This window comes from Plecotus auritus, assembly GCF_963455305.1.
Source record: "Plecotus auritus genome assembly, chromosome: 3".
In the NCBI taxonomy this organism is placed as follows: Eukaryota; Metazoa; Chordata; class Mammalia; order Chiroptera; family Vespertilionidae; genus Plecotus; species Plecotus auritus.
The window spans coordinates 60,899,673-60,926,263 of NC_137772.1; positions in this window are offsets into that span (position 1 = coordinate 60,899,673).

Consider the following 26,591-nt stretch of genomic DNA (forward strand, 5'->3'; position numbering starts at 1 on the left):
TTGTCTCAAATGGTAAGAGATCCTTCTTTTTTTACAGCTGCATAGTATTCCATTGTGTAAATGTACCATATCTTTTCTATCCACTCACCTACTGATGGGCACATGGCTGTTTCTAGATATTAACTTTTGTAAATAACACTGCTATGTACATAGGGGTGCATATATTCTTTCTGATTGGTGTTTTAGGATTCTTAGGATATTTTCCTACAAGTGGATCACTAGGTCAAATGGCAGAGACTGGATTCCAGAATGCTCTTCTCAATTATAATTTATATTGTTCTTCTCTATTGTTATGAGCTCAGGCTCAGCAAATTTGACAGATCTGAGTTTAAAATCCAGCTTTACTCTGAGCAAGAAATTAAAATGTTAAGGCTCAGTTTCCTCATCATATATAAGATATGAAATAATAGTACCCACCTTATAGGGCTGTGAGGAGATTATGTATATGACATGTGTAGCAAAGTACATACTGAATAATTTCTTAAGTTACTTAAGAAATGTTCTGTGTTATTATTTGTAGACTCCATTCTTTGTATTTATGATACAAATAGTTACATCTACATGCGTATAAAAGGCTTCTCTGCATAATGAGTAGATTATGAGGAAAATTATAGTCTTTCTAAAGATCATTGAAACTAAGACAGATTTTAATTGGTCTGAAATGCTTCAGGTCAGGTAAATACCAAAAAGTAGTTATGTTAGAGATTCTGAAATTATGTTCCCAATCATCGTGTTTCTTAATTTAAAAAATTCTTCACTGTAATTACTTCATATGTGTGTGAATGTAGCCGAGCTGACTGATTTATATCCCTCAGGTCCTTCTTCACTGATTGTATAATTATTTGTTCTTTGATTTTCAAGGGGTGAGTCATTGCTTTCTATTTTTATTGCTCCTTTTCTTCCTTTTTTTTTTTTTTTTTTTTTTGTTTGTTTCCAGAAGAGCATGGCTTGCTCTGTGAATAGGTCCTGCTGATGTTTGGTTGTCTGAAAGCAAGCTTTTTCACATAATGTGGCTTATTATTACTATAATTTTCTAAACTTGGCTATTGCTACTAATCCAGAACAAGCTGAGAATCGAAATGCTGGAACTTATGATGAGGAATAGGGAAGATTCATTTTATTTTCTTGTGCTAACGCAGCCCTTCCCATGGCTGCTATGTTTGTTTTATTGGCACTCCTGCTTCCTCTTTCTTTCTGTCTCATTGGCATAGACTATGTTTATTGTTGCCTTACAAATTATCCTTCCACTTGGCATTTGCTGTTGCTAATTGCCTACTAACTTTCTCCCCGTTCGAGTAATGAGTGGCAATTTTGCATCTACCTCCACGCAGATATTATGGTTTCCTATCATTATTACACTGCATCTATTTCTCTCTTATACTTTACTTGACTTATATGTACATAATGCATTTTATACATGAAGGAAACAGAAGTCATTTATATTCATAATTATTCCATCTTTTCAAGAGCAAGGCAAGAAAAGTGTATTCTGTATAGCTATTTAGATTGGGGAACTGAATTACAGTTACTAAAATTTTCAATAAAGTTTTAAAATTGTGCAATTGTACAGACGTAGTACAGCCTCTTTATCACTTCTGTCAGGGCAGGGAGCTAAAGCCTGTGTTTGCTCTGGAGAACTGGTTGAGATTCCAGAGTACCTGTGTGAACTGACAGTGTAGTTGGGACCCCTTTCCTGGCCAGTCAGTGGCACATTTCATATTTTCAACAGCTGACTGATCATACCTTTTACTCTGGTATAGTTGGGACCCTTTAAAGTATGAAACAGAAAGCAATTGAGGGCAGTGTTCTGCTATAGAAAGATTACATAAAACATTACCTAAAAGTTATTATTGTGTAGCTTATTTGAACATGTATTTCTACACATATTCTCCTGCTTTTGGATATTAGATTCCATAGTCATCCTCCAGTGGGTAGTTGATTGTTACTGTAATCACTTTTGACAGTGTTTTAGTTTAAGGACTCTCTCTCTCTCCTAAACTGAAATTATCTCCCATTTCTCTTAACTCTTAAGTTCATTCTTTTCCAATCCACTCTTCACACTGCTGCCAGAACTCTCTATTTTAAGCAGAAATCTATGTCACCCCATGCTTCAAAACCCTTGCAATCTCCTGACTGTAAATAGGAGAGGATGGTTAAGAGCATAGCTTTGCAGCAAGGTCAATGTAGCTGGACAACCTTGGGATAGTTCCTCTACATGAGCCTCAGCTCCCTCCCCTGAAAATGGGGGTAATGTTGCCTCCTGCATAGGATTACTGCATGGACTAGAAAGAGCATCTGAAGTGCTCCATGGAGCCCTTGTCCAATGTGGACTTTCAAGAAATGCTAGCTCTTAGCTACTGTTTTTATAAGTATGACGGGTTTAAAGTCAGTATTCATTTTAGACAAAGGAAAAGCATCAGGAGAGACATTCATGTGATATAGTCTCTTCCTCCAATCCATCAAAACTTATTGTAATTCAACTGTAAAGCAACTGTAATTCACCACTCTGTGTTTTATTTTCATGTGCCAGGTTATTTTATATTCAAGTGATCATGACTATTATAAGACTATTCCATTTTTAGAATCTGATTTTAGGGACTTGACAGAAATGTCAACATAGCATGGCCAAGAAAAACATAAACAATCAGATCAAAGAGGCTCAGCAAGAAGAGAATAAAATTCAGAGCAAGAGAGAAAAATGTTCAGAGGAAAACTAAAGAGGCTGAAAACAAATTAAATATTGTTGGCAAGAACATTTTTATCGGTACAGGATGTTTTGTGGCTTCTGACTCCTCTTTTGAAAACTCTCACTCATATGAATCCCTTTGTGTCTGCTGGCCTACTGCCTTGGATGATCTCAGAGTCTACCCATAGTAACATTTTTGCCCACTTCATATTTCACATCCCCTAGCTGTGCCTTCTCTCACTGTTCCATCTTAAAGAGCTGCCCCCAATTATGGCTATTCATCTTTACTGCCGTACTCGACATTATTTTTTCTGTATAGCATTTTTCACACTATAATATATGAAATATTTGTGTGTCATCTGTTTCCCCCACTAAATATATATTGCTCAAAGGTACAGTGTGGTATAGTCTGAATATTTGGGTCCCCTCAGAATTCATATGTTGAAACCTATCCCCAGTGTAATCATATTAGTAGGTGAGGCTTTAGGGAGGTCCCAGAAAGTTTCTTCATCCCTTCTGCCATGTCAGGACACAGTGAGAAGATGAATATCTATGAATCAAGAAGTGGGTTCCCACCAGAAAAAACATCTTGGTACCTCAAGCACCACTTAATCTCCTTGACCTTAGACTTCCCAGCCTCCAGAACTATGAGAAAAACATTTCTTTTTTTTAAAAAAAAATATATTTTATTGATTTTTTACAGAGAGGAAGAAAGAGGGATAGATAGTCAGAAACATCATTGAGAGAGAAACATCAATCAGCTGCCTCCTGCACACCTCCTACTGGGGATGTGCCCGCAACCAAGTTACATGCCCTTGACCGGAATCGAACCCGGGACCTTTCAGTCCGCAGGCTGATGCTCTGTCCACTGAGCCAAACCGGTTTTGGCGAGAAAAACATTTCTATTGTTTGTGAGCCACCCAGTCTATCATAGTCTACTACAGACTTTTGAATGGACTTAAGACATAAGGACTTTGTATTATTCAGAGTTATACCCCTGGGATAACTAGAAGAGAGTCTGGTACTATAGTGAGTACTCAATAAATACATGTAAGATGAGTAGATAGATAGAAAATTTAATGTCCAAATTCCCAAGAAGAAATGTTTTAAATACCTTTTTCTACTTTGTTAATTATCAAAGAAACCAATAACTCATAGATTGAGACTTCTTCATAAGCAACTCCTTAGTAAAGGGAAGCTGTTTGGGCACCTATTCTTTCTACAGATAATGTATAACATTTACATAGTGTATCTATTGACATATGGTATTTTCTAAGTACTACTAATTATTATAATAGGTATGATAGATTAAAATGAGAGTTCTATTCAAGAATATAGCCTGCATTACAACAGCACGTGTATACTCCTCAGAAAGGTGTCTCTGACCATTGCCCCTCTGTCAGACTTGAGTGACCAGACATAAATACTATATGAGCTTGAAAAGAGGAGTGAGAATGAATAGTCAGTGCCTGTTGTCATCAGTGATAGAAGCTGCTTTGAGTAATCCCAGCGGAGCCTCAGAGCCAACATTCCTGAGGTCCCTTCCTGCTCTGAAATTCAGAGCAGTTCTATCTGACGGAGTTTTCAAAGTTCCTCCCTATATTTCTTTATCATGTAGGTCAGACAATTCACAGCTGTGATCAGGCACAGAAAGAGGAGTAAAGGGTTAGGAGACATGGATTCCTGATTTAGTCCTGCCACTGTGTCCTCCTCAAGCACCACTTAATCTCCTGGTACCTCAATTTCCTCATTTTTAAGTGGGAATAATACTGGCAGGTCTTATAAGGACACACAAGAACTGCATCCTGTGTTAAATGTTAGCTCTGCTGGCATAGTTCTCAAACTGTCATTCATACCCACTTTAAAAGTGTAAATATGAATGACAAATTACAAAAATTAAGGACTAACACCTAGAGAAGAAACAAAAGAAAAGAGTCACTGAGAGTATATACATGTCTCAACTTGGGGGCATGTTAGCCAAAAAAATCACCAATAAGCATGTATATTTGTACCAACCTCTTTTCTTTCTTCATCTCCTCTCTTCTTGATTTCTCTACAGCTTTTCTAAACTTTGCAGAGGCTCTTTCTGCATACTAAACTTAAGACAACTTCAAACGCAGGCACAAATAACCATTCTAAAACATTTTGTTCAAGTGAAGAATAAAGTATATGACGTACCACGTTATTGTTTTTGCAAAAAGCTATTATGTAAATATAAAGGCTCATATACGCTTAAATAGTCTGAGGCGAGGATGCAAAGAAAAGGAATGCATCCACATCTACGGAAGCAATGCTCACGGCGGCCTGGTTTTAACAGACAATTGCATATCCTCACTTAAAGGCCAAGAGGAAACCATATGTCTATTTTAGTGACTCCATCCTGAAATGGTGCACTCATTCCTTTTATTATATCTTCAGATAAATACATATGGGACTAGTCAGATGTCAGCAGTGGCTCTGAAAAGAGTATGAATTAGTCACACTGGCACACAGGGCTCGGGAACAATGAACGGTGTTCTGGAAGACCCTTGAATACAAGCCTATTTGCCTCTTAATCCAAATGAATAATTAATGATAATTATCATGCTGCAGTTATTATCTGTGATAATAATATATCCGTAAGGTGAATAAATTCAATCTGCTACTATGCAGAAATGGCAACTCATAATATTCTTAAGAAATACAGATATAATTATCAGTATTAATGGTCAAAGGAAAAAAAGAGATTTTTATATAAGGAATTACAGGAAAAGGTCTAAAGTCAGGTGAAAATGAATCCTCTTGATAATATTTTTTCCACAGCCCTCATCACCATTGCCCTGCTGTGGCGATGTTGGGGTTCCTAATTTTGTGGATAGGTTCCATTTAAGTAAAAGCTTTATTATGCATTTGTGAAGTCTGCAGTCTACCCTGAACATTTCCATTATCACCCTTTAGAAAATGACTCCAGTTAAGTTTCAGATCCTGTAAAAGAGCTTGTGAAACATGTTAGGACAGGTGAGGGTGGTTGGGCCTTCAATTTGACTATTTAACACCTGAAGGAAAAAAGGTACAGAAATCCAAACAAAATTAAATGTGAAAAGTTTGCTTATTTGACTGGGAGTAGAGGAGGGTCAGCCCTAATTTATGGAGGTTGTGGGTAGTTGTTCTTTTTAAAATGCCCTAATGGCATAGAGTCAACCAGTGAAACAATGCAATATGGCTGGTACATGACCTAATGCTTCCTAACAGTTCTCATTACCTTTGGAAGGCAAGCTGCATGGTCATCATTGTGTGTGTGTGTGTGTACACATACTTGCACACATATATCCTTTTGGAAAAAAGTCAGGTCTATTGAGATATAATTTATATAAAGTAAACATAATCCTTTAAAATATATAATTTCTTAATATTGGAGAAAGTATACAGTTGTGTAATTTCAACCACAACTTAGATATAGAATGTTTCCATCACTTATAAAGCCTCCTTCTTGTGCCTATGTGATTAACCCCCTTTCTCACTCCCAGCCCCTCATAACCACCAGACCAGTTTTCTGTGCCTATAATTTTGATGCTTTCAAAATGCTTTATAAATTGGATCATATAGTAGCTTTCACTTAGCTTAATGCTTTTAGGGTTCATTCATGTTGGTGCATGTATTAATAGCTTGTTCTTTTCACGTTCTGTGTAAAATTCCATTTTGTGGTTGTATCGCAATTTATTTATCCATTCACCAGTTCATGGACATTTGGGTATCCAGTTTTTTAACAATTACAAGTAAGGCTGCTATAAAAAATGGCCTACAGGTCTTTGTTTGGACATATCTTTTCATTACTTTTGGGCAAATACCTAGAAATGGGATTGAAAGGTCAAGTAGTAAATGTTTGTTTAACTTTATGACTACCAAACTATTTTCTAAAGTGGTTGAAACATCTTACATTCCAGCAACAGTAGATGTGAATTCCAGTTACACTGTATTCTTATTGACACTTGATATTGAGAGTTTTACATTTTTTGCCATTCTGATTGGTTTGTAGGGATATCTCATTGTAGCTTTAATTTGCATTTCCTTAATGACTAAAGATAGTAAACATTTTTTCATGCATTTACTTACAATCCACAAATCTTCTTTGGTAAATTGTTCAAATTTTTTTCCATTAAAAAATTGGGCTGTCTGCCTTCTTCTTGAGTTATCAGAGTTTTTAAATTTGTTTTGGATGCAAGTCCTTCATCAGATGTATGCTTTGCAAATACTTTTTTCCTGGCCTGGGGCTTATGTCATTATTTTTGTAAATGGTGTCTTTCAAAGAGCAAAAGTTCTTAATTTTTTGAAATTGTCTGAATTTAGCAAGCAAAGACAAATGGAGAGATTGTGAAGATTAAGATGCCTACCTCTTCAAAAATAAATCACTGATATTTTTCACACTAACTACATATAAAACTCTAGGCTGAACCTATAAAAGTGTATAAACACCCACTTAAGAAAAACAACAATAGAATAGTAGTTCAGTAGCTTCTATAATTTTGTTAAATGCCTTCCCCCCGCCCCCACACACTATTGCTATTTTGTTTTTATAGACATGGCTATAGATAAATATTTTACCTAGGAAAATAACTAAAAGAATATGTATAATCATGAAAATGGCATTTCCCTTTGATCAAATATTATAAATGTACTTAAATTCTACCATTTGTAACCTTTATAAGTGGAAAATGTTACCAGTTATTTGGTATATTTAGTATGTTAGCATTGGGAAAAGTAACCTTTTATTTGACACTGGTAGAATAACTCTAAAGTATTAGAGGAATATAAGACAGTTAACTCTAGATAACCAGATTTTTAAGTCATTTTTCAAGAGTAACTTTTATAAGAAATAACTATAAAACTTTCAAGGTTTACGCAGAAAATCTGACTAATTCTCTTTCAATAAGTGTGTATTTTTGTAATTCAGGATGAACTTTAAGTTCTTATAAGGCATAACAAAATTAAATATGTATTTTAGAATTGTTGATAATCAAATTTCAATATTGTGCTGTCTTTCAGTTGAAGAGCCCCTTAAACTAGGATATGGTGTTGGGTATCTGATATTTAAATAGCAGCTCTACAGGAGAAAAATTGCTTTTGTCTAAATTGTCTGAATAATTGATACATCAGTATAGAATCACAGATAATCAAGAATTAATGAACTAGAGAACTAGAGTAACCATCTTACCCATTCCCCTCATAGGTACAGAGAGATGAAAAAATGATCTTATTTTGAAAGATCTTTTAAAGGGAGTCCTTAATGCACTTCATTGTTTGAAACAATTATTCAATAACACTCAAAGCCTGATAATGTCTGAATCTAATGCCTTTGCCTTATTTTTCCTGAATTATCCACTTCTCTTTTGCAGACCCTAATATAGGCCAATGCATCTTGATAAAGTTCTGACTAATATGGAGGAAGTGATTGCTTTTGTGCATCCTAGTATTTGAATTGTTTTGTAAATATTACAGCATCACGTTATTAACTTACTGCTAGTTTACTACTCACTGTGAGCCTCTAACCATTTCTTCCCTGATCTTATTTATTTTCAGATTATATTCTTGCACTTTGAAACTCCTTATTGGTTTCACTCATTTGGGTCACTCAGAAGTTGGATCCTATCCTTTGGTATGATGGAAGTTGCTACAATCTGAATGTCATGTCTCCCCAACGTTCACATGTTGGAATCCTAAAGTCCAATGTGATGGTGTGAGGAGGTGGGGCCTTTGGGACATGATTAGTTTTTGAGGGTTGAGCCCTCATGAATGGAAGTAGAGCCCTCATGAAAGAGACTTCAGAGAGCTCCCCAGCCCCATCTATCACTTGAGGATACAACAAGTTTACAACTGGAAAGAGAGCCCTCACCTGATCATGCTGGCACCCTGATCTGATCTTCAACTTTCAGCCTCCAGAACTGTGGGAAATAAGTTTCTGTTGTTTATAAGCCATCCAGTCTGTGATAATTAGTTATAACAGTCCAAATGACCTAAGAAGAACTTGGTGAGTTGAAAGAATGTTCATTTTTTTGCTCTCTAATCTTTCTGTTATTCAAAAACACAATATGGAGACTAAAAAAATACAGAGTTTCAGAAACCACTGAAAAGCATTGAGAATGGTGAGAAAGAGCCAGATAGCATCATTATGCCATAAGTCCAGACTGTCCATTGTCTCTAAGTATAAGTAGAAGCAGGGGTTCTAGATGGAGAAATTTTGGAGTCTGAATGATTATGGCAGAAATATTTAAGGCAGAGAAACTAACTGGGTGATCTAACAGTTCAAGTGCTTCTTCATGCTCTTGGATACTTCCTAAATTATAATTTCTGTGATTACAAAGTAAATTATAACTTAAGTTCCAGACATAGGTCTGAGTACAATATATTCACATTGCAAATCCACTTGTAATATTAAGAATAAATGATATTAATAATATTTCTTTAATATATCTGGAAAATATATGCTATCTTAAATATAAATGCTCCATTGGTCTAAGAAGTGGAGTCTTTTGAAAATTTGCAAAATTATTTTGTGTGTAGTTAAAGAAATAATTATGTATTACTTCGGTGTTTTTATAAATTGGTCTCTTCTTTGTCAGATTGTAAGTGTGCTATCTAACATATGTGGAGAAGATACTGATGTAATAATGATAATCTAGGGTTTTATACTTTGAGGTAATGGATTCACCTTGATCCACTTCTGTTGTCTTGTTTAGGAGAGTGTATTTGAGATGAAATAAATTCTTTAAAATGTCTGGCTAAAATTAATGGAGTGGTTTTAGGTGTGAAACAAACTAAATGCATGGGAATAAGATTCAGAAATTTATAAAATATTTTTCATTTAAAATTCTATGAGAAGACTTTTCTGACTTGCATCTTTTTTATGAGGACCCCTGAGTTTATCACCTGATTGGGAATATATAATATTTATAAATATATACTTGCCATATATTTTGGTAACAGGAGGTGGTCTGATGTATGGCTCTATAGCACATATTCAAAGGGCCTTACCACGTTTTTGTGTGTAGTGGCCTAGAGCAAGATGACCGGGTTTTGATTTTCACCATGGTTGTTCTCAGTCAAAACTGTGATAATTGAATTTGTATTTACTCTCTCAATTTTTTTTCCCTGGCTCCCTTCCTTTTATCTGACTGACTTCGTGGTCCTCAGCTATTTAGTATTAAAGCTGTTTACTGGTTGCTTATAATCTTCCACTAAAGCATCACCACTTCACCTGCTCTCCTTCCCAGAGCCCAATATGCCTCCTCTTTCTCTCTGCCCCATCCCAATGGATCTGCCCTGTGTCTCATTCTCACTATTCTTAGATGATGAGAGCTAATATGATTTTTAAAAAATGTGAACCATTGAATTCTTCACCTAGAGTGATTAGTATTATGGGAGTTTAGATACTAAACTAAATTAGCTTGATAGGATTGATGGAAAGATATTTTGGGTTTAGAGAGTAATTTGGGTTTATGTATGTCATGCCTATAAATTTAACACTTCCTTCACACATTTGGCTAACTCAGAGGCAAGCTTGGGAGAAAAGCAAAAAGGCCATTGGTTTTTCAGAATTCATGGTGCTGTCCCCCTCAAATGGTGCTTTTAAAAAACATTTTCAATATTATATTAATTGACTTGGTGATGTTTAATAGCATTATTGAAAGACTTCAGGGAAAGCAGAGTGGTATAAAATGCAGGCAACATGCTGGAGAGGGTCAATGTTTTTGCTTCCTCTCCAGTCAGGTGAGCTCCACCCCAGCTGGCTTCCCCCTGAGAATGGCTCCTCCTTGTGTTAGAACTGGAATGAGTTCTGGACTAACTATGTGCCCATCCAACTGATTAGATCTGAGTTGTTTGGGGAACCCCTTGTAGCTTCTAGAACATCCACTTCTGGCATTTGTCAGCTCCAATGGAAAATTCCCTGACCAGGAAAGCTTATCTTTTAATATACATGTATTGGCAGAGTTTGATTTCTGTTGAGTGAGGACAGATATTTTTAGGCATTATTATGTTGCTAAGGAACCATTAATTTTGAGAGAAAGGCAAGATTTCTGGATCATTCTGGACACTCATTTAACAAATTTTAATTGAGCGTCTGTTGAGTTAATGTCCTAAAAATAGAGGTGTCCTAAAAAATGGGCTTAATAAGCTTACACTTTAGTGATATGTGAGTCCTTTATAAAATTTAAATCACTATACAAATTAGTTATCAGTTATAATTTACTATAATTACTCATTTAATATATATTTAACAAGCACCTGATATTTTCTCTGCACTGTTTGTGGTGCTGTTGACACTGGAGAATATAAAGGTGCATAAAAGCTTATCTCTATCCTTGAGGAGTTTGCAATCTGGGGTAGACAGTTATTGAAACAAATAGCCAAAATGTCAGGAATTAATTTCATAAGAGAGGCAGGTACAAAGTGCTGCAGGTCCATTAAGATGGATACTCACTGCTAACTACTTGTAAAGGTCTAGGCAGGACTCTACTGAGGAGATGGTAGTTGATTTGGAGTTGAAGGATGAAAGGGAATCTATAACATGGATGACAATCTGGATAGATGGGATTTGTAGAAAATTGAAGGCAGGGAAATCTAAGGTTGGGGGTAATTTCCAAGATCCAGAATGCTGTGAATTTGTTCATGTACAAGGGCAGATGAGATTAATTTTGTACATGAGACTCACCTAATTACATAACTCTCCTCCAGTTAACACAATAGACCAGTTCTCTTCCTTCATGTACAGGCTGATTTTGGTCATACCTTGGCTTTCACAGGTAGCTTGCATATTCTGCTTATTAGAAACCAACACTATCTTTATATTTGCATAAAATATCTCTCATTTAAGTGTAGTCACCAACAATGAGTAATAAATAATCCTATCTAATAAAAGAGTAATATGCAAATTGACCATCACTCCAAGACACAAGATGGCTGCCCCCATGTGGACACAAGATGGCTGCCACAAGATGGCCTGCAGGGGAGGGAAGTTGTGGGCAGTTAGGGGTGACTAGGCTGGCAGAGGAGGGCAGTTGGGGGAGACCAGGCCAGCAAGGGAGGGCAGTTGTGGGGGGGACCCAGGCCTGCAGGGGAGGGCAGCTGGGGGGGACCAGAACTTCAGGGGAGGGCAGTTGGGGGGGACCAGGCCAGCAGGGGAGGGCATTTGAGGGGGGGCAGGCCTGCAGGGGAAGACAGTTAGGAATGACCAGGCCAGCAGGGGAGGGCAGTTAGGGGTGACCGGGCCAGCAGGGGAGGGCAGTTAGGGGCAATCGGGCCAGCCGGGGAGCAGTTAGGCATCGATCAGGCTGGTGGGGGAGTGGTTAGGGGTGATCAGGCTGGCAGGCAGAAGTGGTTAGGGGCAATCAGGCAGAGGCAGGTGAGCAGTTGGGAGCCAACAGTCCTGGATTGTGAGAGGGATGTCCAATTGCCTGTTTACGCCTGATTCTGGTGGGATTGGGCCTAAACAGGTGGTTAGACATCCCTCAAGGGATCCCAGATTGGAGAGGGTGCAGGCTGGGCTGAGGGACACCCCTCCCCCCGCCATGCACAAATTTTGTGCACCTGGTCTCTAGTGTTTAATAAAATAAATGAAAATGTTTATATTAAATAACATGAAATTGTCTCTTTGGATGGTAGATGTTATCACCTAGTAAAATTTTCAAAATGCAAAAGTTACATAAGTGCTCATAGGTCCTTAAGTTTTATCTCTATATTATTTTTTTTCAAACACAGTTCTTGAAATTCTCACTTGTATTCCTTTTCTATCCTGTTATTTCTTGAAGGTCTAGATATAGAAATCCAAGGGCACATTTGGCTCAGAGAATTGGACAGAAAAACCATGCACTGGCACATTGACACTCCACCCAGCAAATTATGATAGCAAATGTGAGCTCAAGTTGTAGCAGAGAAATGTCTGCAGAGATTTGCAATCTATTTTGATGGCTCTGAATGTCACATTTCCTTCTATTTAGAAAGAAATATTCTTGTCATTCAACACCTATAAAACTCAGGTCCTTAACATTTTGTGATCTTGTGACTTCACCCTTGAAACAATTGGAGTTTTTCATTTCTTCTCTTAAACTATAGTCTCTAGCCTTCATGTCTTCAAACTCACAATCTATGAGTCATTGTCATTGATATTCTCTCCTCATAACCCCCTTCTACTTCTTCATTATGACCCTATCATTCCAGAACTCCTTTACCTACAATTTGCCCCTAAAGATCCCTTAATTTCTCTTCATCCATATTTTTCCATTCATTTCCCGTTCTTTCTCATGGTTTTAGAGACCCTGAACTCCTTTGCTTTCTCATCATTCACTAATTAGCATGTCTCCATGGTAACAGACAGTTGCAGAGCGGGAATCATTCTCTGTACCAGCTACTGCTGAGTAACCTCTGGGCCTAGCAAGGAGGGGCCTTGACCTGATTAAGATAGGAAGACTTTTCTCTTCTTGGCAGGAGAGGATCCATACATTTCAGAGAAGGCCCTGTTTCCTAAGGGAAAGAATAAGTCAATTTGGTTGAAAAGGTGTGTATACTTGGACTTAGGCATGTAAAATCAAAGTATGAAATAAACTAAGAAAATATTGAAGATGTAGGAAAAATATCTAAAGCTAATGCTCTGCTTCTAGTTTATAAAGATTAGCAGTGCTTTTGATCTGGAAGATGCTTATGAAGCAACTGGTAGCAAATATTTGTTAGCATTTACCTTCTAATTTTTAAATGCCTAATTGAAACCCAAGGACAGCTTTTCAAGGTAAGATTATATTATTTCAAGTTTATGTATGAATAAATTGAGATTCACAGAGGTTAAGTAATGTTCCCAAGGTCAAAGAACTAGGAAGAAAGAGCCTGGTGTGGTATTCCCAAATACCTGAAACAAAGTCTATGTACAGATATGTATTACCTGTACATTCCTACATTAAGATGTTTTATGATGTTTGCTATAAAAATGCAAAGTTGTAGACTCCTGTTTCCATGGAAAACAGTGATAAACAAGAAAGAGAGGCTGAAGTTTGAGGTCGCCTGTGTTAGAAGGTGCAGTAGCTTGAGGATGAAGACAGGAAGTAGCAACAATTTTTGCTGAGTGTCAGGGAATGAAATGTTTTAGCACATGTGGAACCTAGAAAAGCAAGAATTTATTGATTAGAAACATGTTCGTAATGATGTAAGGTTGTATAAACTGGCTGAAAACATTTTGTCCCCTAACATACTAATCTGGGCATGACATTGCTATCCTGGGAACTCTACTCTTGATGGGAGTTGGGATGGAGAACTTGTGTTCGCTGGAAGAGAGCTAACTTTTCATTTTCTTCTCTCCTCAATGTTTTTTATGAAAAACATCCCTTTTCAAACTTGAGTGAGATGTTACCAATTTGTATATGCATTCCATCAACTGAAGGTCAACTTACATCTCAAATTTTATTGAAACCATGAAGATTTCAGTCGTCATTCAATCTGTTAACAAAATGTCTGACATCTAAGGAGAAAAAAATACATTTATTGGTTGACTTCTATATGCCAATTACTGTGCAAAGTGCTTTCATATACAACTGGTGGTGGCTATGAAGGTATATCTCTCTGATTTTGTTCAGCAGAGAGTGTAATCATTTGGTCCCAGGTACTCTGAAATCCTTTACTAGGTTTGTATGGAGGCCAAACGAGTTCTGGTCACTAATTCTGAGGTGATGTGTGTGTGTGTGTGTGTGTGTGTGTGTGTGTGTGTGTGTGTACACGGGGAATTTCCCCACAACACTAGCTAGGATACTAGCTAGGTGACCTAGGATTCAATTCGGTCTGACACTATCTACCAGAAGATAGTGCCAGATCCCACAGGTTAAGGGCTTAGTCTTTCAAGACTATTTCCTGCACCACCTCAACTTCAGACATCAGTTGCAAGCCTTGGCTGTTACTTGTACTTCTGACAGACTGGCTATAAATAGAGGTTCCCATGACTCCCTTTTTGGGTTTGATTAATTTGATAGAATGGCTCAAAGAACTCAGAAACTTTTACTTACTAGAATATAACTCAGTAACAGCCAGATGGAAAAGATGCACAGGGCAAGGTATGGGGAAAGGGCTCAGAGCTTCTAAGCCCTCTTTCTGTGCAGCACTCTCCCTGAATCTCCATGAGTGCACCAACCCAGAAATTCTCCAAATCTGTCCTTTGGATTTTTATGGAGACTTCAATATATGGGCATAACTGATTAAATCATTAGCTGTGGGCATTGATCTTAATCTCCAGCCCCTTTCTACTTCTGTAATGTGTGTGGGTGTTTGAATGAAAGTTCCAATCATCTAATCATCATTTTTATGTGACTTAGGGGCATTCCAAAAGTCAAGTAACGTAACATAACATAACATAACATAACATAACATAACATAACATAACATAACATAACATAACATAACGACAGCTTTATGGCTTTAGGAAATCCCAAGGGTTTTAGGAGGTCTGTGCAGAAACAGGACTGAGACCAAATATATATATTCCTTACTACAAATCACAATATCACAAGGCCGCACTTCCCATGGGCTGCTCCCAGCCAATGACGGAGCATTACAGAGCTGCCAAGGCAGCTCTATTTCTGGAAGACTCTTCCATCCAACCTTCTTCCTCTCCCGCTCTCCTTCCGAGGGGTTGCCTTTTGGTCTCAGGCCTCTCCCAGCGTCTTCCTGCTCCCTCCTCACTTTACCCCACAGATGTCTCCCCTAAGGAACTTTCCCAATGCCTGCTTCTTAGATCAACATCAACTCATTGTCTAATTCAATCTTCCCAATCGTATGAGCCATTTATAATTGGAAGAATTTGAACCTCAGGGATTTTTAAGTACTCACTTAGATCACCCTGCCAATTAATGGCAGTTTTCAAACTCATCTCTGTTTGCTCCCATGGTCTGTTGACTTCCTGTACCCACTGCCTAGGATGCCTTATCATACCCACCGCTACTTCATGTACTGCTTTGCCTGTTGACAAGTTCTATGCTAAAAAAAAGGAATAAGGACAAATATTCACCCTTTTTCTTCGAATAACTTACAGTTTAAGCTGTCTCATATACATCACTGACAGGGAGCTGCCTGGCTACATGAATGTGTTGTTTTTCTTTTTTTCCTTATACCCCTTTTTAGGTACATCAGAGCTGCAAGTGCTGTATCTATTTTCCAGAGATAACATGTGAATTTGTGACATTCCCTGTGGAGTTTGAGGTCTAGCAACCAATGAAGAGATCACAATGAAACACGGGCATTATGTTTTCAAGTGATAGAGTAATTATTGTCTGAAGGTCTGAGCATTGCTTAAAAGGCAGCTCTTCTCATTTGGATCAGGCAGCAGTGTGCCTTTTCTGAGGGCGAGAAGGCCTTCCTAGCATGAATATAAAGCTGAGTACAGAGTGGGGCTGCAGGCTGCTTGTGTTATAGCAGAGGCCAACAGCAAAAAAAAAAAAAAAAAAAAAAAGAAAGAAAGAAAGAAAGAAAAAAGCCACGTAGCAGGCTTCAGGGAAGCTCCAGCAAGTGTAACCATTCCTAATGAATCCAAAGCCCAGTGGGGAAGCGAAGAAAACAAAGGGAGAATTTTTGTTACCGCCCACTCCCCACCTTTTTTTATTTTGGGAAACAAAAAGTACAATTTACTGCAATTCACTACTAAACCTGGTGAGGGTTCAAGAGGACAGGGGGCCTGCGGACCTTCACCTGAATGGCTTCCCGAAAGGTGCTGTGTCTAAGATCTTTGTGCCAGGAAAGCACTGACTTGCTTCCCTCTCTACTTTGCAGGCCATCCTTTCATGTGATTTAGGAAACTTTATCCTTCTCAGATTTGTGCCAGTGGTGTTGTGGGTGCTACCGGTCAGCCCATGTATAGGGAGACTCCTGCTGCTGATCCATTTTCTTTCTCAGGTCAGGGGTGGTGGTGGGGTGGCAAACAAAGGTAGGCACCTTAATATTTGATTTGTTTCCCCCAATGAGTCCACTGTTGGTCTCCTCCTGCCTCACATTCCCTTGAACTTGATAGTGTCCTGTTTACCTCTCCAGCTTCATCTCCCTTGGCTTCTTCACATCAAAACAACGTGCTTTCGATTCTAGAACCTTCCTCTTGCCCCACACTAACTCCTACACTTTTTGCCTATTTGGTACATGTCCAATTCCATTAAGACCGAGTTCAAATTAAATGTCTTCTGCAAAGCTTTCCCTGACCTCTCCAAACTCAATTAATTACTTCATCCTCTACACATCAGTCATTTTGCTGAGCTGAAATTAATTTTGCTTATCTTCGAAGACACAGATTCAAATTCAACAAATTTTCTTTGAGTGACTACTAAGTGCCTGGCACTGGAATTATCCCATATAGTGTTTCTTGAATTTTTATTTCACAAAAAAGTCAGAGAAGAAGAGAAGTCTTTTAGATTGAGATGGACTACTATGACATTCTGGAATTATTGTTAGACAGATGAACATAGACATGAGGAGTATTTTTAGTCATGCCCAGAACAAAACCTAACAACAAAAACCTTGCTGTTTAAGGTCTCTGATTTCCCAGAACTTTTTGAAAAATGTTCTAGAAAATTGTGAACTCCCCTTCTAGTGACCCTCTGCCACTCTAGGTCATCCTATCTAATAAAGAGGGAATATGCAAATTGACTGTCATGCCATCACAAAGGTGGCGGAGCCTATAGCCACAAGATGGTGGTGCCCAGTCCCTGCAGCTCCACCGGAGTCCCACAGTCCTTTTAGCCCAGCCGGGGGCAGGGCGGCGGCAGGTGCATGGTGCGGCCAGACCCGCCCTCAGCCCCCCAGCTGCCCAGGGCTGGCCTGAGGCACAGGCAAGCCTTGGATGTCGGCTGCCTAGCCACCCAGGGCCACCCAAGGCTCAGGTAACCAGGGCCGGCCGAGGCTTGTGCTGCCAGCAGTGGCAGCAGCAGAGGTGTGATGGGGGCGTCGCCTTCCCCTGATCACCGGGTTGCCTCCCGCCCCTGAGGGCTCCTGGACTATGAGAGGGGGCAGGCCGGGCTGAGGGACCCCCCTGTCCAGTGCATGAATTTTCATGTACTGGGCCTCTAATATATAAATAATCTGTTTCATAGGTCTTTTTGGAAGATGCATTACTATCACACTTATGAGCTCTGAGGACTGGACTCCCTGAGTGTTAGCAGCTCTGCATGGCTCCTGAGCCACGAGCAACACCATGTCAGTCACTCCTTCTATAAGGCTGCAGGTAACAGCAGCATTTCTACACAGTGTAAGAAATACCAGTATTTAATGCCCATAGGATTTTTTATTTACTTCTTATACTCTGCACCAAGCCACAAGGAGTAGATGACCAGCTCCATGAAACAGTTAACAATATAAAAAACAACTTTTATTTTTCACTAATATGACTGTAAAAAATATCTTTTGAAATTGACAACTCTGCTTTTAATTGGCAACATAAACGATAGGCTGGTAAACTACAGCCTATGGCCCTGCTGCTTGTTTTCCTAAATAAAGTTTCATTGGCGCATAGCAGGCCATTAGTTTACATATTGCCCATGCCTGCTTTCACACTGCAATGCAGAATTGAGTAATTGCAAGAGAAACCATATGGCTCACAAAGACTAAAGTATTTACTATTTAGTCTTTTGTAGAAAGAGTTTGCTCAGTCCTGACATACTAATCCAAGGATCTGCCAGAAACCATGAATGCAAACTCTTTAATATCCAGTTCTGATCAAAAGCCTGACTATGAGAATATATTTCTTTCAGGTGTTAGTTTCAGGAAAGCAGTGCTTCTTCCTGAGCCATTGGTGAGTTTGTAATCATATGAGTACTCCCAGTCTTATGATGGGTTTTGCTTCTTTCTCTCTTAGCTTTGATTACAGGATGTCCTGAGGCAAAATTGCAGTCCTCTGTAGGTAGTCCCTATCTTTACCCACGTTCAGTTTTACATACTTTTTAGTCATCTCCTCTCCAATTTCCTATTAAGATTAGGTCTAAATAAATATGAAAATAATATGTACTCTGTTTTGTTTGTTTATATTGTTCTTTAGATTCCACATATAAGTAAAATCATATTTGTCTTTCTCTGACTGACTTATTTCACTTAGCATAATACCCTCTGAATCCGTCAATGCTGTTAAAAATGGTAAGGTTTCATTCTTTTGTATGTATTGGGGATGCACTTTGTAAAGTATATGATTGTCTAACCACTATGCTGTACACCTGAAACTAACAGAAAATAATATTGAATGTAAAAAAATCTATAAATCTTGAAGGAAAAAGATAATAAAATTAAAAATAACTGAAAAAAGAAAGTAATAGATACTCTCTGAACTTCTATATTCTACTGTATAAAATTCATTGCTTATATGTCTGCCTCTACCTTGTAGTTTAAAAACTCTTTGGGCCACACAGGGATGTAAAGTACAGCACAGGAAATATAGTCAATACTATTGTAATAACTGTGTATGGTGCCAGATAGGTCCTGGAAATATTGGGGGTAACACTTTGTAACACATATGATTGTTGAACCACTATGCTGTATACCTGAAACTGATAAAAAAAATAATACTGGATGTAAACTGTAATTAAAACATAAAATTTAAAAATAAATACATAAATTCATGTTGAGCAACAACAAAAAAGAGCTGCACATTTGTCAACTTAAATTGATTGACTGTTGTTAGTACAAAAAGTAGTCTCTGCAAGGTGCCTGGAGTTGATCCCTTGGTTAAAAAATTGATTTAGTTTGCATGCTTTTATTAAGAAAAAAATGATAAATTTCACTCTTCATTAAATGCCTACTTTACCCAATGCTATGTATACCTTGTTGAACTTATTCCTCATAGCAATATGTGGTAGGCCTTGATATTCCCATTTCATAAGATTTTGGAATGAGGCTCAGACAAGGTCCCTTGCTTGGAGGGAATGAACAGAGTTATGGCCACCTCTGTCTGCAGGAGTCTGGCCAGTGATGTCAGTGAATGAAGCAGGTGGTGGAATACAGCGTGGAGTCATGGGGACCAGTGAGCAGTGGCTAAAGGGGCAGTGGCTCCTCAGCTGCCTCACTCAGATGTCAGCTGGTTGTTGCTTGGGTTTTCAATTTTTCAGAAATACCAACTTCATGGAAATCTTCCAACTTTAAAAAAGCACCTTTCAGGCATAATGAAACATGTTGTGGGGTCAGATTTGGCAACTGGACCGCCAGTCTTCACACTCTGGATGAAGTCCACAGAGTTTGGGGCAAAGTGCTGAGATCTGAATGCTGACTCTGCACATTCTGTGTTTCTCTGAGCAGCTTACCCTCTCTGGACCTCAGTTTTCATCAAATCAGACTAACGGTAGCACTGACTTATAAGTGCAGGACAATTACATGCTAGAACACCTATGTCAGTATTAGACATACTGCGACAATCAGAAATTTTGATTTCAATTATATTTTGACATCGTGGAGAGTTTTGCTCAAGAGTTTAGCATATGCATGTCACATAGAACATACCTACTAAATGATTACATACTCATTATGATTATGACTTAAGGACATATAGCTAGTAATTTTATATCTAGGATTTGTAGCCAGGTCTCTGTAATCACAAAAACACACCCTTTCCCCTTGTGTAATCCTGTTTTTTCATAATTCAGTATTTTGTCTTGTTTTGTTCCTAACTGTTGTTTTCCAATTGTTTATCACAATAGGAACTGATAACAACTTTATGAACCATGTAAGCTTCTTTACTGAAAACATATAACTGATTAAACAAATTATTGCTTTCAATTTTGCTCAAAAAGTTCTTTTAAAAATTCTCTCTACTCACTCTAAATTTAAAAAGCTAAATTTCTCTTAAATGCACCTGCATCTCTCATTGCTTTCGGTGGGAGTCAATAATCTAGAGATGGAATCTTGCCTGAATAATTTTAATTTTCTGTTTATTTACTTACAGCAGGAGATAATAAAAATGATGTTTTCTTAGAGTGTATCAACATTAAGTATTCTTGCTAGCTGGGTCAAGTACAAAATTATGACTGAAGCTCAAAGCAAACAATTTCTGCATTTTATTGGCAGACATGAAGATGCTTTCTTATAAATGAGCAAGTATAGCTGTAGGCATCAAAGATAACAAACAATATTGAGTGGGAGGAGGGTTTTAATGAAGTGAAAAGAGGAGCCAAATAGGCAGCACAGCTGATAAATAGCTCTTACCTGTATCTTTTCATCTGACTCATATTTTTTATTAATGGACTAGTGGCCCAGTGCACAAAATTTGTGCATGGAGGGGGCGGTTCCCTCAGCCCAGCCTGCACCCTCTCCAATCGGGAGCGGGCCTAAACTGGCAGTCAAACATCCCTCCCGCAATCTGGGACTGCTGGCTCCTAACTGCTCACCTGCCTGCCTGCCTGATCACCCCTAACTGTCTCCCCTGCTGGTTTGATCTCACCCCTAACTGCCCTCCTCTGCTGGACAATTTGGTTCTAATTGGTCAGTTTCTATGCCAGTCAGTGTCTAAAGCTCCACCTCCTAGGCAGCTATTGGCTCCTCACAGCTGACTCAGATTTGGTTCTAATTGGTCAGTTTCCATGCCAGTCAGCATCAAAAGCTCTGTCTCCTAGGCAGCCACTGCCTTCTCACAGTTGACCCAGATTTGGTTCTGATTGGTCAGTTTCTATGCCAGTCAGCATCTCTGGGCCTATCAACAGGGCCTGATCAGAAAAGGCGGGCTGATCAGCAGCCCCAGTGGAGGCTGGAAGAGAAATGGAGGCAGGGCTGCTGGCCAGGCTCAGAGGGAAAGACAGAGGCAAGTGCTGGTCAAAAGCTGCCACAGACGCTACAGATCAGCCCCTGCTTTTCTCTTCAGGTCTCTTTCTGAGCCTGACTCACAGCCCCCTCAGCAGTCACTGGGCCTGCAGCCGCAGTAGTCAGCACTGGGTTGCCATGGCAACCCAGAGCTGACTTCTGGTTGGTCAGCCTCTGGTCCTGATCAGTTGTTACACCCTGGATCTTTATTATAGAGATATGTTTAGTACAATGACATAATATTTTCTTTAATAAGATATTTTTATTTTAACCTTTTTAATGTTGGTATTATGGCAGATGTCCCCCTCTTCCCTGCCCTTCATTCCCCTCTACCCCCCTCAATTAGCCTTCACCAAACTATTGTCTTTGACCGTGGGCTATGCATATATGTTCTTTAGCAATTTCCTTCACCTTCTTTATCCAGCCACTCCCCCCGCCCTCCCCTTGCTCTCCTCAACACTGGCCAGTCTGTTCTATGTATTTATGCTTCTGGTTCCATTTTGTTCATCAGTTTATTTTGTTCATTAGACCCCACATATTAGTGAGACTATATAGTGTTTGTCTTTCTCTGAGTGGCTTATTTCACTTAGCATAATACTCTCCAAGTGCACCCATGCTGTTGCAAAGGGTATATTTTTTATAGGAAACTTCATGTGTCTACATGCATGGTTATCCTATCCTGAAAGAGTTTGGAAAACACTAGCTTCTTCAGTGATGGTGACTGGGTAGAGCAAAGCACTGCAATTGGAAATGGAGGACATTGATTCAAACCCCAGCTTTGCACATAAATAACTCTGTGATTTTTGGCAAATCACTTCCTGTATGATGATTGGAGATAATAAACCTGAACTACCAAGAGTGAGAATATTTGCAACAACATTTTTTTTTTAGATAAAAGTTCAGTAATTTTGCTATAGTTATTTTTATGTGATGATGGTGATGGGATAGAGCATACATGACTTTATACTTTTCTACTAAGGAATCAAACAGTTTCAACTGCTTTAGTGACAGATACACTTTTAATTATATTCATTTTGATTCTGTCCTCACAGAAACAGATAAGTTGAGGTGATCCATGCTATTTTTCTCCCCTGAGAAGTGAGAGTAACTTGACTGGCAATAAAGAGACTAAAAACAAAGGACTTGAGGAGAGAACAGAGGTTGGAATAAGTAACATGAGGAATGTAAAGTGGAGATGATTGGGTATAAGTAAATGAAATGTTCAGATTGAAGACCCTGCTGTGTGTAACTTAGGTGGCTCAAGTAGCTAATTTCTTTTACTTTTTTTAAAAATAAGTCTTTATTGTTCAGATTATTACAGATGTTCCTCTTCCCCCTGTCCCATAGCTCCCCTCCACCTGGTTCCCACCCCATCCCATGCCCTTACCCCCTGCCACTGTCCTCATCCATAGGTGTAAGATTTTTGTCCAATCTCTTCCCGCACCGCTCACACCCCTTCCCCCTGAGAATTGTCAGTCCACTCCCTTTTTATGCCCCTGATTCTATTATATTCACCAGTTGATTCTGTTCATCAGATTTTTTTATTCACTTGATTTTTAGATTCACTTGTTGATAGATATTTATTTGTTGTCACTTTGTTGTTCATAATTTTTATCTTTACCTTTTTCTTCTTCTTCCTCTTCCTAGAGAATACCCTTCAGCATTTCATATAATCCTGGTTTGCTGGTGATGAACTCCTTTAGCTTTTTCTTATCTGTGAAGCTCTTTATCTGCCCTTCAATTCTGAACGATAGCTTTGCTGGGTAGAGTAATCTTGGTTGTAGGTTCTTGCTATTCATCACTTTGAATATTTCTTGCCACTCCCATCTGGCCTGCATAGTTTCTCTTGAGAAATCAGCTGACAGTTGTATGGGTGCTCCCTTGTAGGTAACTAACTGTTTTTCTCTTGCTGCTTTCAAGATTCCCTCTTTGTCTTTTGCCCTTGGCATTTTAATTATGATGTGTCTTGGTGTGGTCCTCTTTGGATTCCTCTTGTTTGGGGTTCTCTGCACTTCCTGGACTTGTAAGTCTATTTCTTTCACCAGGTAGGGAAAGTTTTCTGTCATTATTTCTTCAAATAGGTTCTCAGTATCTTGCTTTTTCTCTTCTTCTGGCACCCCCATAATTCGGATGTTGTACATTTGAAGTTGTCCCAGAGGCTCCTTACACTATCTTCATATTTTTGGATTCTTTTTTCTTTTTGTTTTTTCTGGTTGGGTGTTTTTTGCTTCCTCATATTTCAAATCTTTGGTTTGATTCTTGGGGTCCTTTGGTCTACTGTTGAATTTCTGTATATTATTATTTATTTCAGACAGTGTATGCTTAATTTCTGACTGGTCCTTTTCCATTTTTTTTGGCATTCTCATTAAGATCCTTAAAGGTCTCACTAAGTTCCTCAGAGGTTTCTAGAAGATTCTTGAGTAACCTATAACTGTGGTTTTGAACTCTATAACCAATAGTTTGCTTTCCTCCATTTCTTTCATTTGTGACATGTTTCTTTGTCTCTGCATTTGGCTGATTCCCTGTGTTGATGGAGTGGCTTTGTGTGGTAGGTGACCTATAGGGCCCAGTGGTTCAGCCTCCCCAATCACCTGAGGTGGACACTCTTGGTGCACCCCTTTGTGGGCTGGGTGCACAGTGTTGTTGTAGTTAAGCCTTGATTGTTGTTGGTACACTGGGAGGAATTGAACTGCAGGCCAGTTGGCTGTGAGGACCCACTGTGTCTATAATGGAAGAACTGCTGTGCTGGAGATACCCTTATGGGGCAGGACTTGCTTCAGTGGGGATTTGGTGCTCACTGAATCTGCCTCTTGAGTGTGTCACTTATGGATGTGAGGAGTTGAAATCCAGTGTCGTCTCACACTGACCATTAGGTACACTGGCTCCTGGATCTCCAAGGAGGTACAAGTCAGCTACTGCCTGAGGCCACCCAGCAGGAGCTACAGTGAGATCTGCAGATTTCTCCTCTTTTCTTGGGGTTTGGAAGTTTTGGAGCTGTCTGACCCAGCTGCAGTTTGTTAGGTTAAGCTGCAAAAGGGCAGCCATTCATATGCAAAAGCCACTGTGCACAGTTTGGGTGGGTTTGTAAATTGGGTGGGGCGGGGTCTCAGGGAATCACCAGTGTGTGGCAAACAGCGATGGCTGCCAGTCAGCTGTCTCAGTGTCTCCGCGTTTTCACGTCCCACACCCCAGCACAGTAAACAATGATTTCTGCGAGCACCTCTGGGAGAAAGCCACCCTCACTTTTCGACCCGATGGCAGACAGTCCAGCTTCTCCCCATAGGAGTCTGGGTCCCCAGAGTCTCGCCGGAAACTGGAGTTCAGAGCAGTCGGGAGCTTGTATTTCCCTTAGGATTGAAAAAAACAGCACACCCAGTCACCAACCCGATTCGCGCGCCTCCGTACCTCTGCTTTTCCATGTCCTACCCAGCCTCAATGCGCTTTTTTCTTTCCTTCTAGTTGTAGATCTTCTACTCAGCCAGCTTTCCCGTGGTTCTGGGTGTTAGTCGTTTGGTCTTTTAGTTGTACTTTTGGTGTGGTTGTGAGAGGCAGCACGTACAGGTGTTTACCTATGCCGCCATCTTGTTTTCTCCCCCTCTTTTTCTTTCTTGTGTATGTATGTATATATGTATGTATGAATGTATTTCAGCATCACCCCGGGCAGTGGGCACAGAGTGGCTGTGGGGGTGGGGAAATGCTTGCGTTGTCACCCTGGTGACGAGGCAATTGTTCCGCGCCTGGCTGCGTATGGGCCTCTGGCTGGGGAGGGCAGTTGGGGACCATGAGGCCGGCCAGGGAGGGCAGTTAGGGGCCAGGAGGCTGGCAGGGGAGGGCAGTTGGGGGCGATCAGACCAGCAAGGGGGGCAGCTGGGGGCAAGCAGGCCAGAAGGCAGAGTGGTTGGGGCAATCGGGCAGGCCAGCAGGTGAGCGGTTAGGAGCCAGTGGTCCCGGATTGCGAGAGGGATGTCCAACTGCTGGTTTAGGCCCGATCCCACAGGGACATCCCCCCATAGTTGGACATACCCAAGGGGTCCCAGATTGGAGAGGGTGCAGGCCAGGCTGAGGGACACCCCCCCCTCCCCCAATGCACGAATTTCGTGTACCAGGCCACTAGTCATAATAATAAAAGGCCAAGAGGCGTCACGACCAAAAGGACTAAACGACTGGTCACCATGAGGTGCATGGAGCACCTCTTGGGCCCTCCCCTGTGGCCCACAGGCTCTGATCTCAGCAAGGCTGGCAGCCAGTGTGCGGTTGGGGTGGCAGGCAGGTGGGCACAGTGAGAAGGGTGCAGCGAGGTGGGCACAGCTATGTGTGCGGCTGCGAGCAAGGCTGTGAGTGAGGATGGTGGGTGGGCGGAGCACAGGCACAAGCCAAGCGCGGCGGAGCGGTGGGTGGGTGGGTGGGGTGTGTGCAGGTGGGTGGGGCTGTGAGCATGGCAGCGAGCGTGTAGTTGGGCGTGGCCATGCAATATCATGCGCTGGGCCTCTAGTAGCTTTATAATAATTATTGATGTCCAATAGAGCAACTTCTTTCATCTTTTTCCTGTTCAAGTTTAGTTTATCTTGGTTATTCTTGCCTTTTGCATTTCCAAATATAAATTGAATAATACTTTCAGAATCAGCTTGTGAAAATTACACACACACACACAAAACTATTGGGAGACTGAGATCACATCATATCTATAGATCACTTTGGGGAGAACTGACATCTTCATAATATTGACTTTTTAACCCATTATTAAAAATGACCCTCAGGCACCTAGATTTTTAAAATTTTTCTTAATAGTATTTTATAGCTTTCTGCTTGGAGATTTTGTATTCTCTTATATTTATTGCTAGGTATTTGACATATTTTGGTATTTAAATATTTTTAAAAATTTACTTATTGTGTCTCTAGTGTATATAAATTCAATTGATTATTGTATATTGACCTTTATCCAGGAACTTTACTTCTCATTTTTCCCCCCAAATTTTCTTATGGAAATTTTCAAACATACAAAAAATAGAATTGTGCAATACCCAGCTTCAACAATTATAATTATTTTTTTAATTATCTAATCTCATATTTCAATATAATAATTTTATAGATTTTTTGAATTTTTCTATATACACAATCATACTATTTGCAAATAAAAATGCTA